We start from the raw sequence: 23,793 nt of genomic DNA, 5'->3' as shown, positions 1-23,793 counted from the left end.
TATTATTTCTTATTGACTACTAAGGTAGGAAGTTTAATAGGCAGTGAGAAGCCATTGGAAGCTTTTGAGGAGGAAACGGTTTAAAATCATGAATTTGACAACATAATAGAGGAAGAGTTACCATGGGGAATTTCTGGAATCTAGGAGACCAGCAGAACTGTTGCAGAATCCTTGAGGATTTTCAGTGCTTAGGAGGGAGTGTCTTAGATAGATCAGTTGTGCAAACTTTAGTGTGCATAGCAGTCATCTGGGGAATCATGTTAAATTGTGGATTCTGATTCAGTAGGTCCAGGATGAGGCCTGAGATTCTGCATTTCTAAAAGCTCCCAGGTGATGGTGCTGCTGCTGCTGCTCCTGTTCCCAATAACATTTTGAAAAGCAAGACAGTGTGCGTATGGGAGGATAGGAGGAGGAGGAGGACCCTAAAAGTTGATTAATTCACTTCTATACATGTTTAGTTTGAGATATTGGCAGGCTATCCAGTAAATATCCAGCAGGCAGTTGGTCTCTAAAACCTGAACTTCAGGACTAAGAAGAGCTCTAGGCTAGAGATGTTAATTTATGAGTCATCTGAATAGAGTTGGAAAGACAGAATCTTGGTTAATGCCTATCTCTTACCTGTATATTTAGGGAGCAGGAAAAAGAGCTATAATAATTGCTGTAGCTTGGGGTCTGTAAGGAAGCTGGTCCCAGGTGAAGGGGCTGACTAGAGACCATGCCACTGACCATCCCCTCCCCAGTTCTTGGAATCAAGCCTCTTGGACTGAGCTGGTTCCTGCTTGATGCTGCCCCCATTCCCATCCTTGTTGATTCCTTTCTCTCTCCAGGATTTTAGTCCTTAGTACAGCGGTTCTCAACCTGTGAGTCGCGACCCCTTTGGCGGTCGAACGACCCTTTCTCAGGGGTCGCCTAAGACCATCCTGCATATCAGATATTTACATTACGATTCATAACAGTAGCAACATTACAGTTATGAAGTAGCAACGAAAATAATTTTATGGTTGGGTCACAACATGAGGAACTGTATTTAAAGGGCCAGAAGGTTGAGAACCACTGCCATAGTATAATCCATTTGCTCCCAGCCACTTTCTAAAAGCTTCAGTCCCTGCCTTTACTATATGTTTTTGGCCCTGCCTCTACCTGCTATCCTTACTGGCCCAGGCCAGACTGCAAAGTGATCATGTGTGTTTCTGTGCATGAGCCTGCCTGCACAGGGGTAAAGGGGGTAAGGGGAAGGACATGGGGTCCAAGCCACCTTTCATTCCCACTGAAGGGAGATCAGGGAGTAGGATCCACTGAGGGCCTGCGAATCCTGTTTGTCTTACCTGGGTCTGGACAACCATAAATCCTGGCTCAGCTCAATGAACAATGTCACTGATTCTCTTGGGAAGAGTTATTGAGGAAGGGTTGGGGTGGAGGATAGGGTGAGAATCACATTGCACTTTAGTGACTGAAGTGACTTCTGAAACCAGTAGTCACAAGACTGTCCTCACTTTAGACACCAGCCACAGCTTTAGAGGTTCCCAGGACGATCCTCACTTCTGACCTACTGGCTATAAATTCAGGGTTCCCTTGATCCCCTCAAGCTCCATAATTCACTGGAATGACTCACAGAACTCAGGAAAGCACTATATTTAAAATTACAGATTTATTTTAGTGAAAGGATACAGTTCAACCAGCAAAAGAGAGAGATGCATAGGGTGAGGTCTCGGAGGGCCCTTAACACAAAGCTTCCTTGTCTTCTCCCTGGGCAGTTAGGACCCTGTTATCCTGCTGATACATCAAAGTGTGACAACATGCAGAATATTGCCCACCACAGAAGCTCACCAATGTATCTAGAGTTTTTATTAGGGTTTCATTATGTAGGCATGATTGATTGGATTATTGGCTCCTCCCTTCGCCAGGGACCAGGTTTATGACACATTCAAAGCCCCAACCCTCTAAACCTGTGTTTGGTCTTTCTGGATTGGTTAGTCCCCATACTGAGTCATCTTATTAGCATAAACCATCTAGGGGCCTACCATGAATAACAAAAATACTATCATTTTGGAAATGCCAAGGGTTTAGAGGCTACCTCCCAGGAACAGGACACAAAGGCTAGCCAAATTTTTTATTATACAACAGTGACAAAACTGGAAATGACTCTCTGGGAATCTCGAACTTGAGCTAACTTTTATCTATCCCCTGTTGTGATTCTGTTGAGTGCTTTACATGTATTAATACATTTCTTTCTCACAACAACCCTGTGATGATGGCATCATTATTTTAGTTTTTTTAAAATACATTTTATTGATTTTTTTACAGAGAGGAAGGGAGAGGGATAGAGAGTGAGAAACATCGATCAGCTGCCTCCTGCACACCTCCTACTGTTGATGTGCCCGCAACCAAGACACATGCCCTTGACCAAAATCCAACCTGGGACCTTTCAGTCTGCAGGCCAGCGCTCTATCCACTGAGCCAAACCGGTTAGGGCCGTGGTCGGCAAACTGTGGCTCTCGAGCCACATGCGGCTTTTTGGCCCCTTGAGTGTGGCTCTTCCACAAAATACCACGTGCGGGCGCATGTACAGTGCGATTGAAACTTTGTGGCCCATGCGCAGAAGTCAGTTTTCAGCCTTGGTGAGCCTATTTTGAAGAAATACTGTTGATATTTGGCTCTGTTGACTAATGAGTTTGCCGACCACTGGGTTAGGGCATTATTTCAGTTTTATAAATGAGGAAATTGAGGTACAGAGAGGTTAAGGAATCTCAGTGTCACACAGATAGTAAATGGTGGAGCTGGGATTTGAACCCAGACTTTCTGGCTCCAGGAGCCTGCACTCTTAAGCAAAACTCTCCAAATACAATAAAATACAGTATGTTGAACATTGATAATGTGTTAGATGTTATGCAGGTGTTATATAATTCTTATAGCAGTGTTTCCAGGTGAGGGAAGAGCCCTGTTTCTCTTCAAAGACCATTCCTTCTGCACTGCCCTGCCCTGCCTCCCTAGCATTAGCAGGCATCAAGAAAACTCAAAATAAGCAATTCTGGAACTTGAAAAGGTAGTATAGTAGTGAAGAGAGAATATGGGTTCAAAAAGGGGGTGGCTTACCATTAAAGGTTGCAGAATATTCAAAGAGGGTGAAACTAAGAAAGGATCCTTTATTTCTTGTTTATGAGGTCACTATTAGAGAACAGTGTCATTAAAGTTGTGGAAAAGCCAGTGGCAGCTTACAAAGGATTGAGTGAGAGAGTGAAGAGCAGTTTGGGGAGAGGAAGGAGAGTACATTGAAGGAGTGGCAGAAATAAGGAAGTGATATGTTATTAAACTTTATTACTGAAGCTTTAATATAATTAAATAAAGTATAATGAACCCATGTACCTATCAACATTCAGCTATTTTTTTAAAAAATGTTTATTGATTTTTAGAGAGGAAGGGAGAAGGAGAGATAGAAACATCAATGATGAGAGAATCAATTGGTGCCTCTGCACACCCCCTACTGGGGATCAAGCCCGAAACCTGGGCATGTGCCCTGACCCTGAATTGAATCTTGACTTCCTAGTTCATAGGTCTACACTCAATCCCTGAGTCACACAGGTGGGGCAACATTCACTGTTTTTATTTCATCTGTCTCCCCGTCATATTTTTTTCTGTAGTACTGTTTTAAGATTTTTATTTTGAACTAATTTTGGACATGCAGAAAAGTTGCAAAAATGTAAGAGTTTTTATTTACCCCGTACCAGCTTCCTCTAATGTTAACTTTGTGTATAACCACAGAACAATATCAAAACTAAGTAATTAATATTGGTACAACACTATTAGCTCCAGAACTTACTCAAATTTTAAAGTTTTTCTACTAATATCCTTTTTTTTTGTTCCAGGATCTTACCCAGGATTCACAATGCTTTTAGTTTTTTTTCTTTTCTTTTTTTCTGTAGTTTCCTTCAATCTGTAATGGTTCTTCAATCTTTCATGATCATTTCTTTTTTTTTAATTGTCTAAAGTTTTACTTATGTGTCCTTTTTCCCCGATTGACCCCCACCCCCAGCTATTCCCAATCTGGGCAAGCCCAACCGACCCAGTTTCTGTGTCCATTGATTATGCTAATATGCATGCACACAAGTCCTTTGATGGCTCCCTAACCGCCCGCACCTCCCCTGCCATTTGACTCTGGATCTATTTTTGTTCATCAAATTATGTTGATCATTATATCCCACATATGAGTGAGATCATGTGATATTTATCTTTCTCTGACTGGCTTATTTCACTTAGCCTAATGCTCTCCAGTTCCATCCATATTATTGAAAATGGTAAAAATTCCTTCTTTTTTATAATGGTGTAGTATTCCATTGTGTAGATGTAGCACAGTTTTTTGGTGTGTTTTTTTTTTTAGTATTTATTTTTTTTCTTTATTAATTAAGGTGTTACATATGTATCCTTATCCCCCCAATGCGGACTCAACCCCCACTCATGCCTTCACCCCCCTGGTGTCTGTGTCCATTGGTTAGGCTTATATGCATGCATACAAGTCCTTTGGTTGATCTCTCCCCCTTACCCTAACCCTCCCCTACCTCCCCTCTGAGGTTTGACGGTCTGATCGATGCTTCTCTGTCTCTGGATCTGTTTTTGTTTTTCAGTTTATGTTGTGCATTATATTCCATAAATGAGTGAGATCATGTGATAGTTATCTTTCTCTGACTGGCTTATTTCACTTAGCATAATCCTCTCCAGTACCATCCATGCTGTTGCAAATGGTAAGAATTCCTTCTTTTTTACTGCCTGCATTATATTCCATAAATGAGTGAGATCATGTGATATTTATCTTTCTCTGACTGGCTTATTTCACTTAGCATAATCCTCTCCAGTACCATCCATGCTGTTGCAAATGGTAAGAATTCCTTCTTTTTTACCGCCGCGTAGTATTCCATTGTGTAGATGTACCACTGTTTTTTAATCCACTCATCTGCTGATGGGCACTTAGGCTGATTCCAAATCTTAGCTATGGTGAATTGTGCTGCTATGAACATAGGGGTGCATATACCCTTTCTGATTGGCGTTTCTGGTTTCTTGGGATATATTCCTAGAAGTGGGGTCACTGGGTCAAATGGGAGTTCCATTTTTAGTGTTTTGAGGAAACTCCATACTGTTCTTCACAGTGGATGCACCAGCCTGCATTTCCACCAGCAGTGCATGAGAGTTCCTTTTTCTCCACATCCTCGACAGTACTTGTTCTTTGTTGGTTTGTTGATGATGGCCATTCTGACAGGTGTGAGATGGTACCTCATTGTTGTTTTGATTTGCATCTCTCAGATGATTAGTGACTTTGAGCATGTTTTCATATGTCTCTCAGCCTTCTTTATGTGTCTTACGTAGAGTGTCTACTTTAGGTCCTTTGCCCATTTTTGATTGGATCATTTATCTTCCTTTTGTTAAGTTGTATGAGTTCTCTGTAAATTTTGGAGATTAAACCTTTATCTGAAATAGCATTGGCAAATATGTTCTCCCAAGCAGTGGGCTTTCTTGTTGTTTTGTTGATGGTTTCTTTTGCTGTGCAGAAGCTTTTTATTTTGATGATGTCCCATTTGTTTATTTTCTCCTTAGTCTCCATTGCCCTAGGAGCTGTGTCTGTAAAGATATTGCTATGACATATGTCTGATATTTGCTGCCTAAGGAGTCTTGTAGAATTTTTATGGTTTCCCATCTTACATTTAAGTCCTTTATCCATTTTGAGTTTAATTTTGTGTATGGTGTAAGTTGGTGATCTAGTTTCATTTTTTTGCATGTATCTGACCAAATTTTCCCAGCACTATTTATTGAAGAGACTGTCTTTTTTTTTTTAAAATATATTTTATTGATTTTTTACAGAGAAGAAGGGAGAGGGATAGAGAGTTAGAAACATCGATGAGACAGAAACATCGATCAGCTGCCTCCTGCACATCCCCAGTGGGGATGTGCCCGCAACCAAGGTACATGCCCTTGACCGGAATCGAACCTGGGACCCTTGAGTCCGCAGGCCGACGCTCTATCCACTGAGCCAAACCGGTTCGGCATTGAAGAGACTGTCTTGACTTCGGTGTATACCCTTGCCTCCTTTGTCAAATGCTAATTGAACATAATGGTTTGGGTCGATTTCTGGGTTCTCTGTTCTGTTCCATTGGTTTATATGTCTGCTCTTGTGCCAGTACCAGGCAGTTTTGAGAATCGTGGCTTGGTAATATAGCTTGATATCTGGTATTGAGAGCCCTCCTACTTTGTTTTTCTTTCTCAGGATTGCTGTGGCTATTCAGGGTCTTTTTTTTTTTTTTTTTTTTTTTTTTTTTTAATTCCAGATGAACTTTTGGAGAGTTCATTCTAGGTCTGTGAAATATGCCGTTGGTATTTTTATGGGGAGTGCATTGAATCTATAGATTGCTTTGGGTAGTATGGGCATTTTAATGATGTTGATTCTACCAATTCATGAACATGGTTTGTTCTTCCATCTGTTTATGTCTTCTTCTATCTCTTTTTTCAGTGTCCTGTAGTTGTCCAAGTACAGGGCTTTTACGTCCTTAGTTAAGTTTACTCCTAGGTATCTTAATATTTTTGGTGCGATGGTAAATGGGATTGTTTTTTTAGTCTCTCTTTCTGTAACTTCACTATTGGTGTATAGAAATGCCATAGATTTATTGGCTTTAATTTTGTATCATGCTACATGGCCAAATTCATTTATTAGGTTTAATTATTTTTTCGATGGAGTCTTTGGGGTTTTCTATGTACAGTATCATGTCATCGCAAATTATGACAGTTTTGTGCCTTCTTTTCCAATTTGGATACCTTTTTATTTCTTCTTCTTGTCTAATTGCTATGGCTAGCACTTCCAGAACTATGTAAACAGGAGTGGTGAAAGTGGGCATCTCGCTCTCATTTCTGTTCTTAGGTGAAATGGTTTTAGTTTTTGCCCATTGAGTATGATGTTGGCTGTTGGTTTGTCATATAAGGCTTTTATTATATTGAGGTATGATCCCTCTATTCCCATTTTGCTGAGGGTTTTTATCAAGAAAGGGTGTTGGATTTTGTCAAATGCTTTTTCTGCATCAACTGATATGACTATGTGATTTTTATCTCTCAGTTCGTTTATGTGATGTATCACATTTATTGATTTGTGGATATTATACCATCCTTGCATCCCTGAGATAAATCCTACTTGTTCATAATGTATGATCTTTTTGATGTAATGCTGGATCTGATTTGCTTGAATTTTGTTGAGGATTTTGTCTTCTATGTTCATGAGGGATATTGGCCTGTAGTTCTCTTTCATTGTGTTGTCTTTATCTGGTTTTGGTATTAGGGTAATGCTGGCTTCATAGAATGAGCTTGGAAATGTTCCTTCCTCTTGAATTTTTTGGAAAAGTCTGGGGAGGATAAGTTTTAGTTCTTCCTTGAATGTTTGGTAAAACTCCCCTGTTAAGCCATCTGGCCCCAGGCTTTTGATTGCTGGGAGCTTTTTGATGGTTGCTTCAATTTCTGCCATAGTCATCAGCCTATTGAGATTTTTAGATTCTTCCTGATTGAGTTTTGAAAGGTTATATTTTTCTAGGAATATGTCCATTACTCCAGGTTGTCTAGTTTGTTGGAGTAGAGTTGTTCATAGTATTTTTTAAGAATCTTTTGTATTTCTGTGGGGTCTGTTGTTATTTCTCCTCTTTCATTTCTGATTTTGTTTATTTGGGTCCTCTTTCTTTGCTTCTTGTTGAGCCTGGCTAGAGGTCCATCGATCTTGTTTATGCTTTCAAAGAACCAGCTCTTGGTTTCATTGATCTTTTGTATTGTAGTTTTGATCTCTATGTCATTTATTTCTGCTCTGATCTTTATTATCTCCTTCCTTCTGCTCTGCGCTTTTCTTGTAGCTCTCTTTCTAATTCTTTAAGTTGTAGAGTTAGATGATTTACTACCATTTTTTCTGTTTTTTACTACCATTTTTTCTTGTTTGTTGCGGGACTGTGGGACTGCAACCAAGGTAGCAGGTCCCTTGCGGGGGTGGCTATAGAGTCCTGGATGTTATCTGAGAGCACCCTGGGTGGAGGTGTGACTGAGCTCCCAGTCACAGCAGCTCTCCGCTTCAAAAAGGCGAGGCCTCTGACAAAGTGCCAGCCGCGCCAGGACTGTTTGCAATAGTAGCAGAGGCTTCCTAGTTAGGCAAGCCTGGTTAGCCTGCCCCCAAAGGTCCTGCAGGATCTAACTGTACCTCAGTCACACACACACACACACACACACCCACACCCATGACCGCACACTCCTCTTTTGCTCCCTCACTCATTCACGCTCTCTTCCTCACTGCCGCCTTCTTCCTGCCTCTGTAGTTAAGTCTAAAGTGTAATTATCCCATTTGTGGATGGAGTCTCCTTTCCAGGTGTTGGTTATGTGGCTTGCTCTCGCGCACAGCGGTTCTCAACCTGTGGGTCGCGACCCCTTTGGCGGTCGAACGACCCTTTCACAGGAGTCGCCTAAGACCATCCTGTATATCAGATATTTACATTACGATTCATAACAGTAGCAACATTACAGTTATGAAGTAGCAACGAAAATAATTTTATGGTTGGGTCACAACATGAGGAACTGTATTTAAAGGGCCAGAAGGTTGAGAACCACTGCTCTAGCACATTGGCCAAACAGGATGAAATTCACCTCGACAAGACACAACACAATGGGAATAAAACATGAAAGTATTCATGATACCAATAACCCCAATATAAGTGACCACTAGAGAAAAGAGAATTAGGGGAGAGAAAAGAGAGCACAAATGATATCGAAGAGAGAAAAAAATTGTATGAGAGAAAAGAAAAAGAAGAAAAAGGAAAAAAAGAATATATATATATATATATATATATATATATATATATATATATATATATATATATATTTGGAGAAAACACCAGAGAACAAACAGGTAAACCGTAATATACAAACACTAAATTCCCAGTAAAGAGGGTGGGGGCAGAATCTTATATACAGAAAGTAAGGTTAAGAATTGGATGAATATGGGGAGGACCTTAGTTCAGTATAGAGGAAGTGCTGGGGTCCAACCCCAGCAGGTCCAGGGGTCCCCAAAGGTGTGGATGGAGTCGGCGAAGAAGGAATGACACAGAGACAGCGTTCAGTTGATCAGCAGCCTAGCCAGGATCTCTAGCCAGGATCTCCAGCCAAGTTCTGGTCTGGATCTCCAGCGAAGTTCTGCTTAGGATCTCCAGCTAGGTTCTGTGTCCATGTTCTCTTGCTAGGTTCTCCAGGTTCTCCAGCCAGGTTCTGTAGCCATGTTCCCTCGCTAGGTTCTCCAGCCAGGTTCTGTCCAGGTTCTCCAGCCAGGTTCAGTCACCAGGTTCTAGTCAGGTTCTTTTGCCAATTTCTGTAGTCAGGTTCAGTCCAGGATCTTTTGCCATGTTCTCTCCAGCAAAGTTCTTCTGTCTGTAGGTTCTGTGTGGGTTCTGTGTTCTGTTGTCTTGTTACATCTGTATTTATACCAGTTGACTCCAATCCTATCAATCTCTATTCCAAAGGTTAGGGCGTTTCTTATCTCCATTCCAGGGAGTAAAGATTATGTAGCTTAAGCATGATTGTTCGTAGTTAAAGTGATTAATTACCCGCCTGGCACTTAGTTAAGAGGTTTTATTCCCTCCCTAACTTCAGGGGAAAATCCCTACCTGGGGAAACAACCTTTCTCAGAGACCTTGGTTAAAACACATAGTGCCAAGAAGGTGAGCAAACATATTAAGAACAGTATGCCATATATGCCAGGTCCCTTGAAACAGCAAGGATGGACCGGCTCCCAGCAAGGAAGTGGAAAGAGTATGAGTGGATAAGAAGAAATAGAGAATAATAATAATAATAATAAATTTTAAAAAATTGATTAAAAAATAGAATAAAATAAAATAAATTAGAATGATAGAAAAATAATGTGAAAAGAAATATAAAACAAAGAAACAAATGAAAAAAGGAAAATAAAGAAAAAAAGAGATAACAAAGTAATAATAAAATAAAAATAAAAAAGTGAAGTGTCATTCCTTTGGCTGGTTTAAGATCCAACTCTTCCGTATGGTCTGTGGTTTCTCAGTTTCCTGTTGCTGGGACTGAAGGCCTCCCTTTAGGCCAGTCCCTGTGGACTCCTAGGGACTATTCAGATTTTTTTCTTTATCCTTTGTACCACTCAGGGCATAGTCTGCGTGTGGCTGTATTGGTTGTCTGGAAACAGCAGGAAGGGGCTATCTCTTCAGGAGAAAATGGTTACCTAGGTCCCCCACGTCAGGTATGACTCAGCGCCAGACTTGAGGCCACCTCTCTCGGGCCTTCTCACCCCAGCCTCTCCACAGACTCCACAAGTCTGCACCTCCTCCTTCACTTCAGCCATGGGTGAATGTCAGTATCCGAAAGGTCCTATGTTTCAGCGAAGAAAAGCAAAGACCACAAAGAGGGGAAAGAACTGTGCTTCTGCGAGCCTCTCTCCTCCCGGCACCCTGTGGTCTGGGCAGCCGTCCTGAATGCCCCCTCTGGGATTAGTCTGTTGTGACTGTGTACCTAGATCTAGAATCCTCTTCCACCCGTAGTTCTGCGGACCGCCTTTCCACTCTCAGACACTGTGCCTGATCCAAGGGATGTTGCCTCAGAGCAGTGCGGTTTCTCTCTGACCATCTGGGCTTGGAGGTCTCGAAGTTCTCCCAGCCCAGATCGCTGATTTTACCATTCTCCAGGTGTCCTCTGCCCTTCCCGGCTGCAAATTGTCTCACCAGCTGTGACTACTTCACCAATTTGGGGTGGATGTTATTCGATTTAGTTGCTCGTTCTATCTGCTCTGGGACAAGCCTCGGCACATGTCTATCTATTGCACCGCCATTTTGTCTCCCCCTGGACAAACTTTTTAGGCACCCTCGGCTAGGGAGGCTGGAGTCTCGGTGTTTTTGGGTTCGCAGCTGAGGCAGCTGGTCCCTGGGCGTTGTGGTTTTAGGGTCCTGGGAGGTATCTGAGATCTCACTGGTTGAAGATAAGGCTGGGTTTACAATCACAGCAGCTCTCCTCTTCAAGATAGCGTGTTCTCTGCGGCAGGGCCAGCCGCTCTGGGAGACATTTCAACAGTAGTAGAGGCTACCCAGCCAGGGGAGCAGTTCCACCAGTCCCCAACAGTCCTGTGGAAAATAATTGTCCCTCACAAATACAGACACTCCCCGCACTTCACACACTCTCCTTTCGCTCTCACATACTGTCTTGCAGCCTGCTGTCCCGTCGGCCACCATCTCGGATTCCCCTCATGATCATTTCTGAATGTTTTAAAACAAATCCCAGACTTATCACTTCACCGGGAAATACTTTAGTATGTTTCTCTAACAGGTAGAGACTTTTCTCCTCCTCCTCCTCCTCCTCCTCCTCCTCCAGGTACGGACTCCCCCCCCCACCCCCACTTCCTGCTCGCTTTGTTTTCATTCTTATCACACGTAACAAAACTAAGAATTGCAGCACTGGTCCTCATACTTAAGGGTGGCAGGTTCAAATATGGTCAAGCGCAGGTGCTTGGGTTGCAGGCTTGATCCCCAGCCCTGGTTGGGGTGTGTGCAGGAAGCAGTCAATCTATGTATCTCAGTCACGTCGATGTTTCTCTCTCTCTGTCTCTCCCCCTGCCTTTCATTCTCTCTAAAAGAAATTAATAGGAAAAATATCCTCAGGTGAGGATTAGCAACAACAAAAACAAAAACCCCATTGCTTTGCACAGTGGCAGTATCTTAGCCAATGAAGTTTATCCGAGGCGCGATTATTGCTAATAGAAACAAACAAAAACCCAGCTATTATTATTCCTTATTGTCATCTAATCTATGTTCATCTCTCAATTTTTATTTTTTTTTGGCTGAGTAAACCTCTTCTTTATCTACTCCTTCATTTTTTTTTTATCTCCCATTATCATTTTATTATTATTTTTTTTTTATTGCTTAAAGTATTACAAAAAGTATTGCATATGTCTCCTTTTTTTCCCCCCCGCCCTTGACAATCCCCTGGCCTCCCCTACCCCCCAGTGTCTTATGTCCATTGGTTATGCTTATATGCATGCATGCAAGTCCTTTGGTTGATCTCTTACCCACCCCCCTCCTGCCCTCCCACCCTCCCCAGCCTTCCTGCTGTAGTTTGACTGTCTGTTCGAGGCAGCTCTGCCTCTGTATCTAGTTTTGTTCATAAGTTTATAATGGTCTTTATTATCCAGAAATGAGTGACATCATGTGGTATTTTTCCTTCATTGACTGGCTTATTTCACTTAGCATAATGCTCTCCAGTTCCATCCATGCTGTTGCAAATGGTAAGAGTTCCTTCTTTTTTATAGCAGCATAGTATTCCATCGTGTAGATGTACCACAGTTTTCTAATCCATTCATCTACAGATGGGCACTTAGGCTGTTTCCAGATCTTAGCTATGGTGAATTGTGCTGCTATGAACATAGGGGTGCATATATCCTTTCTGATTGGTGTTTCTGGTTTCCTGGGATATATTCCTAGAAGTGGGATCACAGGGTCAAATGGGAGTTCCATTTGTAGTTTTTTGAGGAAACTCCATACTGTCTTCCATAGTGGCTGCACCAGTCTGCATTCCCACCAGCAGTGCACAAGTGTTCCTTTTTCTCCACATCCTCTCCAGCACTTGCCGTTTGTTGATTTGTTGATGATAGCCAGTCTGACAGGTGTGAGATGGTACCTCATTGTTGTTTTGATTTGCATCTCTCGGATGATTAGTGACTTTGAGCATGTTTTCATATGTCTCTTGGCTTTCTGAATGTCCTCTTTTGAAAGGTGTCTATTTAGGTCCTTTGCCCATTTTTTGATTGGATTGTTTATCTTCCTTTTGTTAAGTTGTATGAGTTCCCTATAAATTTTGGAGATTAGGCCCTTATCAGATATGACATTGGCAAATATGTTTTCCCACACAGTGGGTTTTCTTGTTGTTTTGTTGATGGTTTCTTTTGCTGTGCAGAAGCTTTTTATTTTGATGTAGTCCCATTTGTTTATTTTCTCTTTAGTTTCCAATGCCCTAGGAGCTGTATCGGTGAAGAAATTGCTTCAGCATATGTCTGAGATTTTGTTGCCTTTGGATTCTTCTAGTATTTGTATGGTTTCCCGTCGTATATTTAAGTCCTTTATCCATTTTGAGTTTATTTTTGTGTATGGTGTAAGTTGGTGGTCTAGTTTCATTTTCTTGCATGTATCTGTCTAATTTTCCCAACACCATTTATTGAAGAGACTGTCTTGACTCCATTGTATGGTCTTGCCTCCTTTGTCAAATATTAATTGAGTGTATTGGTTGGGGCTGATTTCTGGGCTCTCTATTCTATTCCATTGATCTATATGTCTGTTCTTGTGCCAGTACCAGGCAGTTTTGAGAACAGTGGCTTTGTAATACAGCTTGATATCTGGTATTGAGATCCTACCTACTTTGTTCTTTCTCAGGATCGCTGCAACTATTCGGGGTCATTTTTTATTCCAGATGAATTTTTGGAGAGTACGTTCTAGGTCTGTGAAATATGCCATTGGTATTTTAATGGGAAGTGCGTTGAATTTATAGATTGCTTTGGGCAGTATGGACATTTTAATGATGTTGATTATACCAATCCAAGAACATGGTATGTTCTTCCATCTCTTTATGTCTTCCTCTATCTCTTTTTTCAATGTCCTGTAGTTTTCTGAGTAGAGGTCTTTTACCTCTTTAGTTAAGTTTATTCCTAGGTAGCTTAATTTTTTTGGTGCGATGGTAAATGGGATTGCTTTTTTAGTCTCTCTTTCTGCACATTCACTATTGGTGTATAGAAATGCCATAGATTCTTGGTGTTAATTTTGTATCCTGCCACATTGCTGAATTCTTTTATTAAGACTAATAGTTTATTGATGGAGTCTTTAGGGTTTTTTAAGTATAATATCATGTCATCTGCAAATAAGGACAGTTTTACTTCTTCTTTTCCAATTTGGATGCCTTTTATTTGTTCTTCTTGTCTAATTGCAATGGCTAATACTGCCAGTACTATGTCGAACAGGAGTGGTGAGAGTGGGCATCCCTGTCTTGTTCCTGTTCTTAGGGGAAATGGTGTTAGTTTTTGTCCATTGAGTATGATGTTGGCTGTGGGCCTGTCATATATGGCTTTTATTATGTTGAGGTATGATCCTTCTACTCCCACCTTGCTGAGAGCTTTTATCAAAAATGGGTGTTGAATTTTGTCAAATGCTTTTTCTGCATCAATTGATATGACCATGTGGTTTTTTCTTTCAATTTGTTTATGTGATGTATCACGTTTATTGATTTGTGGATATTGTACCATCCTTGCATCCCTGGGATAAATCCTACGTGATCGTGGTATATGATCTTTCTGCTGTACTGCTGGATCCGATTTGCTAAGATTTTGTTGAGGATTTTGGCATCTATGTTCATGAGGGATATTGGCCTGTAATTCTCTTTCATTGTGTTGTCTTTACCTGGTTTTGGTATTAGGGTGATGCTGGCTTCATTGAATGAGCTTGGAAGTGTTCCTTCCTCTTGGATTTTTTGTAGTAGTCTGAGGAGGATAGGTTTTAGTTCTTCCTTGAATGTTTGGTAAAACTCCCCTGTGAAGCCGTCTGGTCCTGGGCTTTTGTTTGCTGGAATCTTTTTGATGACTGCTTCAATTTCTTCCATAGTTATTGGCCTATTGAGATTTTTAGATTCTTCCTGATCAAGTTTTGGAAGGTTGTATTTATCTAGGAATATGTCCATTTCCTCCAGGTTGTCTATTTTGTTGGAGTAGAGGTGTCCATAGTATTTTTTAACAATCATTTGTATTTCTGTGGGGTCTGTTGTTATTTCGCCTCTGTCATTTCTGATTTTGTTTATTTGGGTCCTCTCTCTTTGCTTCTTGGTGAGCCTGGCTAGAGGTTTGTCAATCTTGTTTATCCTTTCAAAGAACCAGCTCTTTGTTTCATTGATTTTGTGCATTGTTTTTTTGGTCTCTATGTCATTTATTTCTGCTCTGATCTTTATTATCTCCTTCCTTCTGCTCACTCTGGGGTTTTCTTGTTGCTCTCTTTCTAATTCTTTGAGCTGTAGATTTAGATGATTTACTACCATTTTTTCTTGTTTGTTGAGATAGGCCTGTAGAGCTATAAACTTCCCTCTCAGGACTGCTTTCATTGTGTCCCAAAGGTTTTGGATTGTTGTGTTTTCATTGTCATTAGTTTCCAGGATGTTTTGAATTTCTTCTTTGATCTCATTGGTAACCCAATCAATATTTAATAATGTGCTATTCAGCTTCCAAGTGTTTGAGTATTTTGAGTTGTTTTATTGTAGTTTATTTTTAATATTATGGCCTTGTGGTCTGAGAAGATGCTTGGTGTGATTTCAGTCTTCTTGAATTTGGGGAGACTTTGTTTGTGACCCAATATGTGGTCTATTTTTGAAGATGTCCCATGAGCACTTGATAAGAACATATATTTTGTGGCTTCGGGGTGAAGTGATCTGAAGATGTCAATTAAGTCCATCTGATCTAGTGAGTCATTTAGGATTGCTGTTTCTTTGCTGAGTTTTTGTCTAGCGGATTTATCCATTGATGTCAGTGGTGTATTAAAGTCCCCTACTATGATTGTATTGTTGTCGATCTCTCCCCTGATATCTTCCAGGAGTTTTCTTATGTATCTGGGTGCTCCTGCATTGGGTGCATATATGTTTATCAGGGTTATATCCTCTTGTTGTATTGATCCCTTTAGTATTATGAAGTGGTCTTTCTTATCTCTTGTTATGGCCTTCACTTTGAGGTCTATTTTGTCTGATATAAGTATTGCTACCCCAGCTTTTTTTTCATTTCCATTTGCCTGAAAGATGTTTTTCCATCCCTTCACTTTCAGTCTGTGTGAGTCCCTTCTAATGAGGTGGGTCTCTTGTAGACAGCAAATATATGGGTCATGTTTTTTTATCCATTCAGCCACTCGATGTCTTTTGATTGGACCATTTAGTCCATTTACGTTTAAAGTTATTATTGAAAGGTACTTGTTTGTAGCCATTTCTATTTTTTGTGTGGATGTTTTCTTTCTGGGCTTTTTAGTTCTTCTTTTTACACCAGTCCCTTTAGCATTTCTTGCATTGCTGGCTTGATGGTGATAAACTCCCTTAGCCTTTTTTTGTCTGTGAAGCTTCTTATTTCCCCTTCAATTTTGAATGTTAGCCTTGCTGGATCGAGTATTCTTGGATTCAGTCCTTTGCTTTGCATCACTTTGTAAATTTCTGTCCATTCTTTTCTGGCCTGATGTGTTTCTGTTGAGAAATCATTTGATAATCTGGTGGGGGATCCTTTGTAGGTAACTCTCTGTTTCTCTCTTGCAGCCTTTAAGATTCTGTCTTTGTCTTGTACATTTGCCATCGTTATTATGATTTGTCTTGGTGTGGGTCTTTTGGGGTTCATCTTGCCTGGGACTCTCTGTACTTGTGTAACTTTTTTCTTCCCCATATCTGGGAAGTTTTCTGACATTATTTCTTCAAATAGATTTTCTAATCCTTGCTGGTCTTCTTGTCCTTCTTGCAGCCCTATTATACGTATGTTACTTCGTTTCATGTTGTCCTGAAGCTCCCTTAGGCTCTCCTTCTGCTTTTTAATTTTTTTCTCCAGTTGCTGTTCAGATTGAGCTTGTTTCTCTGCCTTATCTTCTAATTCACTAATTCGGTCCTCTGCTTCTTCTAGTCTGCTCTTGAAACTTTCCATGGTGTTTTTGATTGTGGCTATATCACTTTTCATTTCTTCCTGATTCTTGCATAGGTTGTTGATTTTCTCTTCCATCCGGTGAATGAATTGTACAACCATTATTCTGAATTCTTTTTCTGTCATGTTGCATGCTTCAACTTCATTAATGTCCTTTCTTGGTGACTCCTCATTGTCTTTCCTCTGGGTGTTGTTTCGTCTCTTCATTCTGATTATCTCCCTATGGTTCAAACGTCGAGTTGTGTGGGCCTGGGCCGTGTGCAGTGGGAGCCTCCCACCACCCTAGTGTCACTGAAGAGCTCTGACACTAGGAAGTGTGGTTGTTGTGGGTTGGTGGGATCCAGGCTCGCTCAGAGTCAGTGTTGTCAGCGCTCAATGTGGCCTCGTATGCGCCCTTAGAATCAGGGACCCTACCTGCACCGTGCTGAAACAGAGACCCCCCTGAAGCGTGTTGAAAACCAGAGCCCCCTAGCGTGTGCCAGGAGTCAGAGTTCCCCAGAATCCAGTATCAGAGTCTCTGTTGCTTCGCGCGACCTTGCCTTGAGAATCAGGGTCCCTGTGTGCCCTTGCACCAGTAATTGGAGTCACTGGCTCTTAGTATGAATGCACAGGAAATCAGGATCTCAGGCGCAGGTGAAAAGAAACACAGTCAAGTCACTGGTGCTTGGTGCTGCCACCTGCCCAGAGAATCGGGGTCCCTGGGCCTGTGATATGTGGGACAAATTCCCGTTGTTCGCATGATTGCTCCCAGCCCAGGGCTCAGAAGCCGGCAGTGCGCCTAGGCTCAGTTCCTGGGGTTCGCGCGTTTGCTTCCAGCCCAGGGCTCAGAAGCTGGCAGTGCATGTAGGATCAGTTCCAAGGTGCTCGCGCACTTCCAGGCTAAAGATCCTGGAGAGCTGAGGCCCATCAAGGGGTGGGTCTATCAGTTAGTTACTCTGGAGCTGCCTCCAAGCCTGCGGGAAGGGGGAATGGGCTCTGTTACTCACGGATCTGCCCCGGGGATTTCTGAACTTTTGGTGTCCGCAGGTCTGTAGCTGTGGTCACAGGTCTCTGTCCCCAGTGGCTGCAGGGTCCTGGTATGCATCTGAGATCAGACTGGGTGGTGCTGAGGCCAGGATCCTAGTCTCAAGCAGCTCTGTTTCCCAAGATGGCATGGTCGCTGTGTCTGTGCTGGCCGCCCAGGAGTGTCGGCGCAGGGAGCGGGACTCCGCGGCCTAAGACTGCCCGGTTTAGCAGCCCCTTAGAAGACCTGCAGAATCTAACTGTCCCTAGCTCATACACACACACCACAGGCGTCCACACACTCCTTTATCACTTCCTTGCGCTCTCACACTCTCTCCCTCCCTACCTTCCTGCTGGTCGCCATTTTGGAAGTATCCTCTCATCTCTCAATTTAAAAAAAAAAAAACACACAAAAAAAACATGTGCTTTTACAGTGTGTCCAAATCAGAATTCAAACAAGGTCAACAAATTGCATTTGGTTAGTGTCTCTTAAGTCTCTTTTAATATGTGTGTTCTTCTCTTTTAAATAATTTGTTTAAATTCAGTCATTTGTCTTGTTGAATTCTCCACTTTCTGTATATGACCCATTGTATCCTTGTGATATGTGTAGTGTAATCCTCTATCCACAGATGTCCTGTAAACTCTTAAGATCTAGAGGCTTTATTATTTTAGGTTCATTCTCGTTGGGGGAGTAGGGCAAGAATAAAAAAGAACTTAGATGATACCTTAAATTAGGATTGTTTGTTTTTAAACTTTTTATTAAGAAAAATTTCAGACATATACAAAAGTAGAATGGTAAAATGGACCCTGATGTATATACCTTCAATAATTATCAATTTATGGCAATCTTCTTTCTTCTATATCTGATTCACCTCCCTTCTATACTATGTTTTAAATTGATTTTTTCAGAAGAAGTGAGGGGAGGGGGAAAGAGAAACGTACATGTGAGAGAAAAAACATCAATCGATTGCCTTCTCTATGCACCCTGACCGGGGATCAAAGCCACAAACTAGGTATGTGCCCTGACTGAGAATTGAACCCGCCACCTTTTAGTGTATGGGACAATGCTCCAACCAATTGAGCTACACCGGCCAGGGAGCCTTCTGTACTATTTTGAAGCAAATCTTGGGCATTGTTACATTAGTAAATATTTAATACATATCTCTTAAAGATAATTCTGTTTTAAAGAACAACCACAATATCGTTTAGTATATCTAAAAAATTAACAATTCCCTTATATTAAATATCTTGTTACATTGCCAATTTGAACATTGTCAGTGTTCAAATTTCCAATTATCTTTATTTTTTAAAATTTTTTCTCCTTTTTTTAAAAAAATAATTAAATCTTTATTGTTCAGATTATTACAGTTTTTTCTCTGTTCTTCCCCCATAGCTCCCCTCCACCCAGATCCCACCTCATCCTCTGCCCTCCCCCTCCCCACACTGTTCTCATCCATAGGTGCACAATTTTTGTCCAGTCTCTTCCCGCATCCCCCTCACCCCTTTCCTCCCCAAGAATAGCCAGTCCACTCCCTTTCTATGCCCCGATTCTATTATAATCACCAGTTCATTCTGTTCATCAGATTATTCACTTGATTTTCAGATTCACTTGTTGATAGATGTGTATTTGTTGTTCATAATTTGTATCTTTACCTTTTTCTTCTTCTTCCTCTTCTTAAAGAATACCTTTCAGCATTTCATATAATACTGGTTTGGTGGTGATGAACTCCTTTAGCTTTTTCTTATCTGTGAAGCTCTTTATCTGACCTTCAATTCTGAATGATAGCTTTGCTGGATAAAGTAATCTTGGCTGTAGGTTCTTGGCATTCATCACTTCGAATATTTCTTGCCACTCCCTTCTGGCCTGCAAAGTTTCTGTTGAGAAATCAGCTGACATTCATATGGGTACTCCCTTGTAGGTAACTGAGTTTCTTTCTCTTGCTGCTTTTAAGATTCTCTCTTTGTCTTTTGCTCTTGGCATTTTAATTATGATGTGTCTTGGTGTGGTCCTCTTTGGATTCCTTTTGTTTGGGGTTCTCTGCGCTTCCTGGACTTGTAAGTCTATTTCTTTCACCAGGTGGGGGAAGTTTTCTGTCATTATTTCTTCAAATAGGTTTTCAATATCTTGCTCTCTCTCTTCTTCTGGCACCCCTATAATTCTGATGTTGGTATGCTTGAAGCTGTCCCAGAGGCTCCTTACACTGTCTTCGTATTTTTGGATTCTTTTTTCATTTTGCTTTTCTGGCTGGGTGTTTTTTGCTTCTTCGTATTTCAAATCGTTGACTTGATTCTTACAACCCTCTAGTCTGCTGTTGGGAGTGTGTATAATATTCTTTATTTCAGTCAGTGTATGCTTAATTTCTAGTTGGTCCTTTATCACAACCTCGAGGGTCTCGTTAGATTTCTTGTAGATCTCATTAAGTTTATCGGCAGTTTCTAGAAAATTCTTGAAAAACCTTAAAAGTGTGGTTTTGAACTCTATATCCAGTAGTTTGCTTTCCTCCATTTCTGTCATTTGTGTCCTTTTTCTTTGTCTCCACATTTTTTATGCTTCCCTGTGTTGATAAAGTGTTTTTCTGTGCTAAGTGTCCTCTAGGGCCCAGTGGTTCAGCCTCCCCAATTACCTGAGGAGGACACTCTTGGTGCACCCCCTTGTGGGCTTTGTGCACAGTCTTGTTGTAGTTAAGCCTTCATTGTTGTAGTTGTCACTGGGAGGAATTGACCTCCAGGCCAATTGGCTGTGAGAATCAGCTGTGTCTGCAGTGGGAGAACTTCTGTGCTGGAGACACCCCTCTGGGGCAGGACTTGCTTCAATGGGGCTTTGGTGCTCACAGAGTCTGCCCCTTGAGTGTGTCCTTTATGGTTCCATGGAGCTGTAAACTGGATGGTCCCATTCTGACCTCTGGTTTCCTGGCTCCTGGATCTCTAGGGAGGTGCTAATCTAGCCTTTGCCTGAGGCTATCCAGCAAAAGCCTCCCTGCAGGGCTTGGGCAGGGTGGGTCCCATGGAATCAACAGGGCGGGGCTAGCAGTTATGGCTGCTCTCAGTCTTGCCCTCAGAGGCTCTGCTTCCCAGTGTCCCGGTATGGCTACATGCTCCTCTGAGAGAAAGCTGCCCTTGAGTTCTGACCGATGCCAGACAGTCCCGCTTCTCCTGTATGAGTCTGGGTCCCTAGTGACTCGCTCGGAACTGGAGCTCAGAGCCTGAGACTCCCTCCTGATTGAAAACAACAACCGCGCCCTCAGCCGCCAGCCTGCTCCACATGCACCTCCGCACCTTTGTATTTTACTTCCGTACTGCACCTCCTCTGAGTCTCCGTATGCTTTTCGCTTTCCTTCTAGTTGTAGAATTTCCACTCAGCCAGCCTTCCTGTGGTTCTGGATGATGTCCGTTCCGTCCTTTAGTTGTATTTTTGAAGTGGTTGTTCGAGGCAGCAAACTCCGGTGTTTACCTATGCCACCATCTTGGTTTCTCTCCGGGTTTTGTTTTTTTTTAAGTTTATCTGTATTGTTGAAAGTATTACAATTGTCCTCTTTTTATTGCCTGTTGACCCACTTCACCCCACCACCCTCCCCATGCCTTCACCGCACTATTGTCTGTGTCCATGGGTTACAAACATAAGTTCTTTGGTTAATCTCTTCCCGTCTCCTCTTCCTTCTGAGATTCATCAATCTGTTGCATGCTGCAATGTCTCTGGATCTATTTGGTTCATCAGTTTATTCTGGATGATGTCCGTTTCGTCTTTCAGTTGTATTTTTGAAGTGGTTGTTCGAGGCAGCAAACTCCGGTGTTTACCTATGCCACCATCTTGGTTTCTCCTCTCCAATTATCTTTAAATGTTATATTTTTATAATTTGAAATATGGCCCACCACCTATTTTTATGAATAAGATTTTATTGGAACACAGCCACACTGGTTTATGTATTGTCTTTGACTGCTTTCATGCTATAGCAGCAGAGTTGAGTAGTTGCAACAAAAATCATATGGCTTTCAAAGCTTAAAATATTTACTGTTTGGTAATTGGGCCCTTTACAGAAAAAGTTTGGTGTCTCCTACTTTAGGTAATCATTTTTTAGAATAATTAATAAGAAAAATATTTTTATATTTACCTTTATTTTCACCACTTCTGGAGAATCTTGATTTCCTTGTGTAAATCCACGTTTCCTTCTGACAGCATAGTCCTTCCTGAAGAACTTCCTTTAACATTTCTTGTAATGATTGTCTCAGCTCTTGATTGTATGAATAAAAGTCCTTATTTTATCTTCATTTTTCATAGCTATTGTTGTTGGGTTTGGAATTCTGGGTTGACAGTTTTATTCTTTTAGCACTCTAAATGTGTCTCCATTGTCTTCTGGCTTGTGTAGTTTTGGGTGAGATGTATGTTACTAATCTTTGCTCCTATGAGTGCAGTCTCTTTCTTTTTCCCTTTCTCAAGATTTTCCTTTTTATCTTGGTTTTCAGTAGTTTGTGCCTAGGTTGGTGGATTTTTTCCATTTTGTTTTGTCCATAAGCAGTTCTCTCTCTCTCTCGCTCTCTCTCTTTTTTTTTTCTTTTTATTGAATTTATTGGGATGACTGATTAACAAAATTATACAGGTTTCAAGTGCACAATTCTACAACACATTATCTGTATACTGTATTGTGTGATCACCACCCCAATTCAAGTCTCTGTCCATCACCATTTATCCCCACTATACCCTCTTCCCCCTCTCCCCGCAAGCAATCACCACAGTGTTATCTGTGTTCATGCATTTTTTTCTCTCTTTTTTCCCACCAATCCTTCTACTTCTTCCACCCAGCCGCTTCAACCCCCCTCCCCCCCAACAGCTGTCTAGGTATTTCTCTTGATTGGGGTTCTCTGGGCTTGGGTCTGTCATTTGATGTCTTCTATTATTTTTAGCTGTTATCTTTTCAAATATTTCTTCAGACCCATTATCTCTCTCTTTTTTTGGGATTCCCGTTATATACATATTAGACCACTTAATATTGATCCACAGCTCTTGGATGCTCTATTCTATTTTTTTGTTTCTTTCTCCAGTTTTAACATATAATTGACATATAACATTGTTTACATTTAAGATGTACAACATCATGATTTTACATATCTTAATTTATAAATCACATAAATATAATAATAAAAGCATAATATGGTAATTAGACAGGACGACCTTCTGGATGAAGCCAGGGCTGAGAGGGAAGCCGAGACCTGGGTGCCTGCTGGCAGCTGGAGGGAAGTCCGGGTTCTGGGTGCCGGAGGGAAGCCAGTGCCGGCAGCCAGGGGAAGGAAGGCCTACTCTTGCATGAATTTTGTGCATCAAGCTTCTAGTATTTATATATTTATGTCCTATATATGTTTTCTTTTTAAACTCTTCTCTCTCTGTTTTAGTGTGGATAATTGTGGCTGTCCTATCACTGATTTCTTTCTTTGGCTCTGTTGAGTCTACTGATAAAGGCTATTAAAGGCACTCTTCATCTGTTACTGTTTATTTATTTCTAGCATTACCCTTTGACCTTTACAGCTTCCATCTCTGCAGAAATTAATCATAGTTTGTACATACACATTTTTACTAGTGCTTTTTAAAAATTTAATGTTAATTTATTGATTTCTAGATAGAGAACAAGAGAGAGGGAGAGGAGATAAACATCAATGTGAGAGTGAAACATCAATTGGCTGCCTCCTGCATGCCCCCTATTGGGGATGAGCCCTTAACCCAGGCATATGCCCTACCAGGAATTGAACCAGCAAATTTTCAGTTCACAGGATGATGCCAACCAACTGAGCCACACTGGCCAGAGCTTTACTAGTGCTTTTAACATACTAATTATAGTTATTTAAAAGTATTTTTTTCTGCTAATGACAACATTTGGGTCAGTCTGATTTTATTGATTGCTTTGTTTTGTCACAGTGGGTTTTGTGTGTGTGGATGGGAGTGTATGTTTGTGGGGATAATTTTTTATTGAATGCTGGGCATCATGTAAAGATCAGTAGAGACACCCTGGAAATGATACAAGTTTTCTGCTATATTGTTACTATGGGAGTTAAGTCAATCTAGTCAGGAGTTTTGCTATCTTTGTGCTTTGCTACAGATGAGC

The 23,793-nt window shown here is 41.2% G+C and overlaps 1 protein-coding gene and 1 pseudogene across 2 annotated transcripts in view; both read left to right on the top strand.

Annotated features, from left to right (window-relative positions):
• Positions 1 to 23,793, top strand: part of YIPF6 (Yip1 domain family member 6) — a 56,612-nt gene that overhangs the window by 2,549 nt on the left and 30,270 nt on the right. The gene's annotated exons all lie outside the window — the stretch shown is intronic.
• LOC118654946 lies at positions 11,705 to 11,857 on the top strand (annotated as a pseudogene).

Source organism: Myotis myotis, unplaced genomic scaffold (genome assembly GCF_014108235.1).
Source record: "Myotis myotis isolate mMyoMyo1 unplaced genomic scaffold, mMyoMyo1.p scaffold_m19_p_4, whole genome shotgun sequence".
NCBI lineage: Eukaryota > Metazoa > Chordata > Mammalia > Chiroptera > Vespertilionidae > Myotis > Myotis myotis.
Note: the sequence above shows the minus strand (reverse complement) of the source record. Positions and strands in the feature narration are given on the sequence as shown.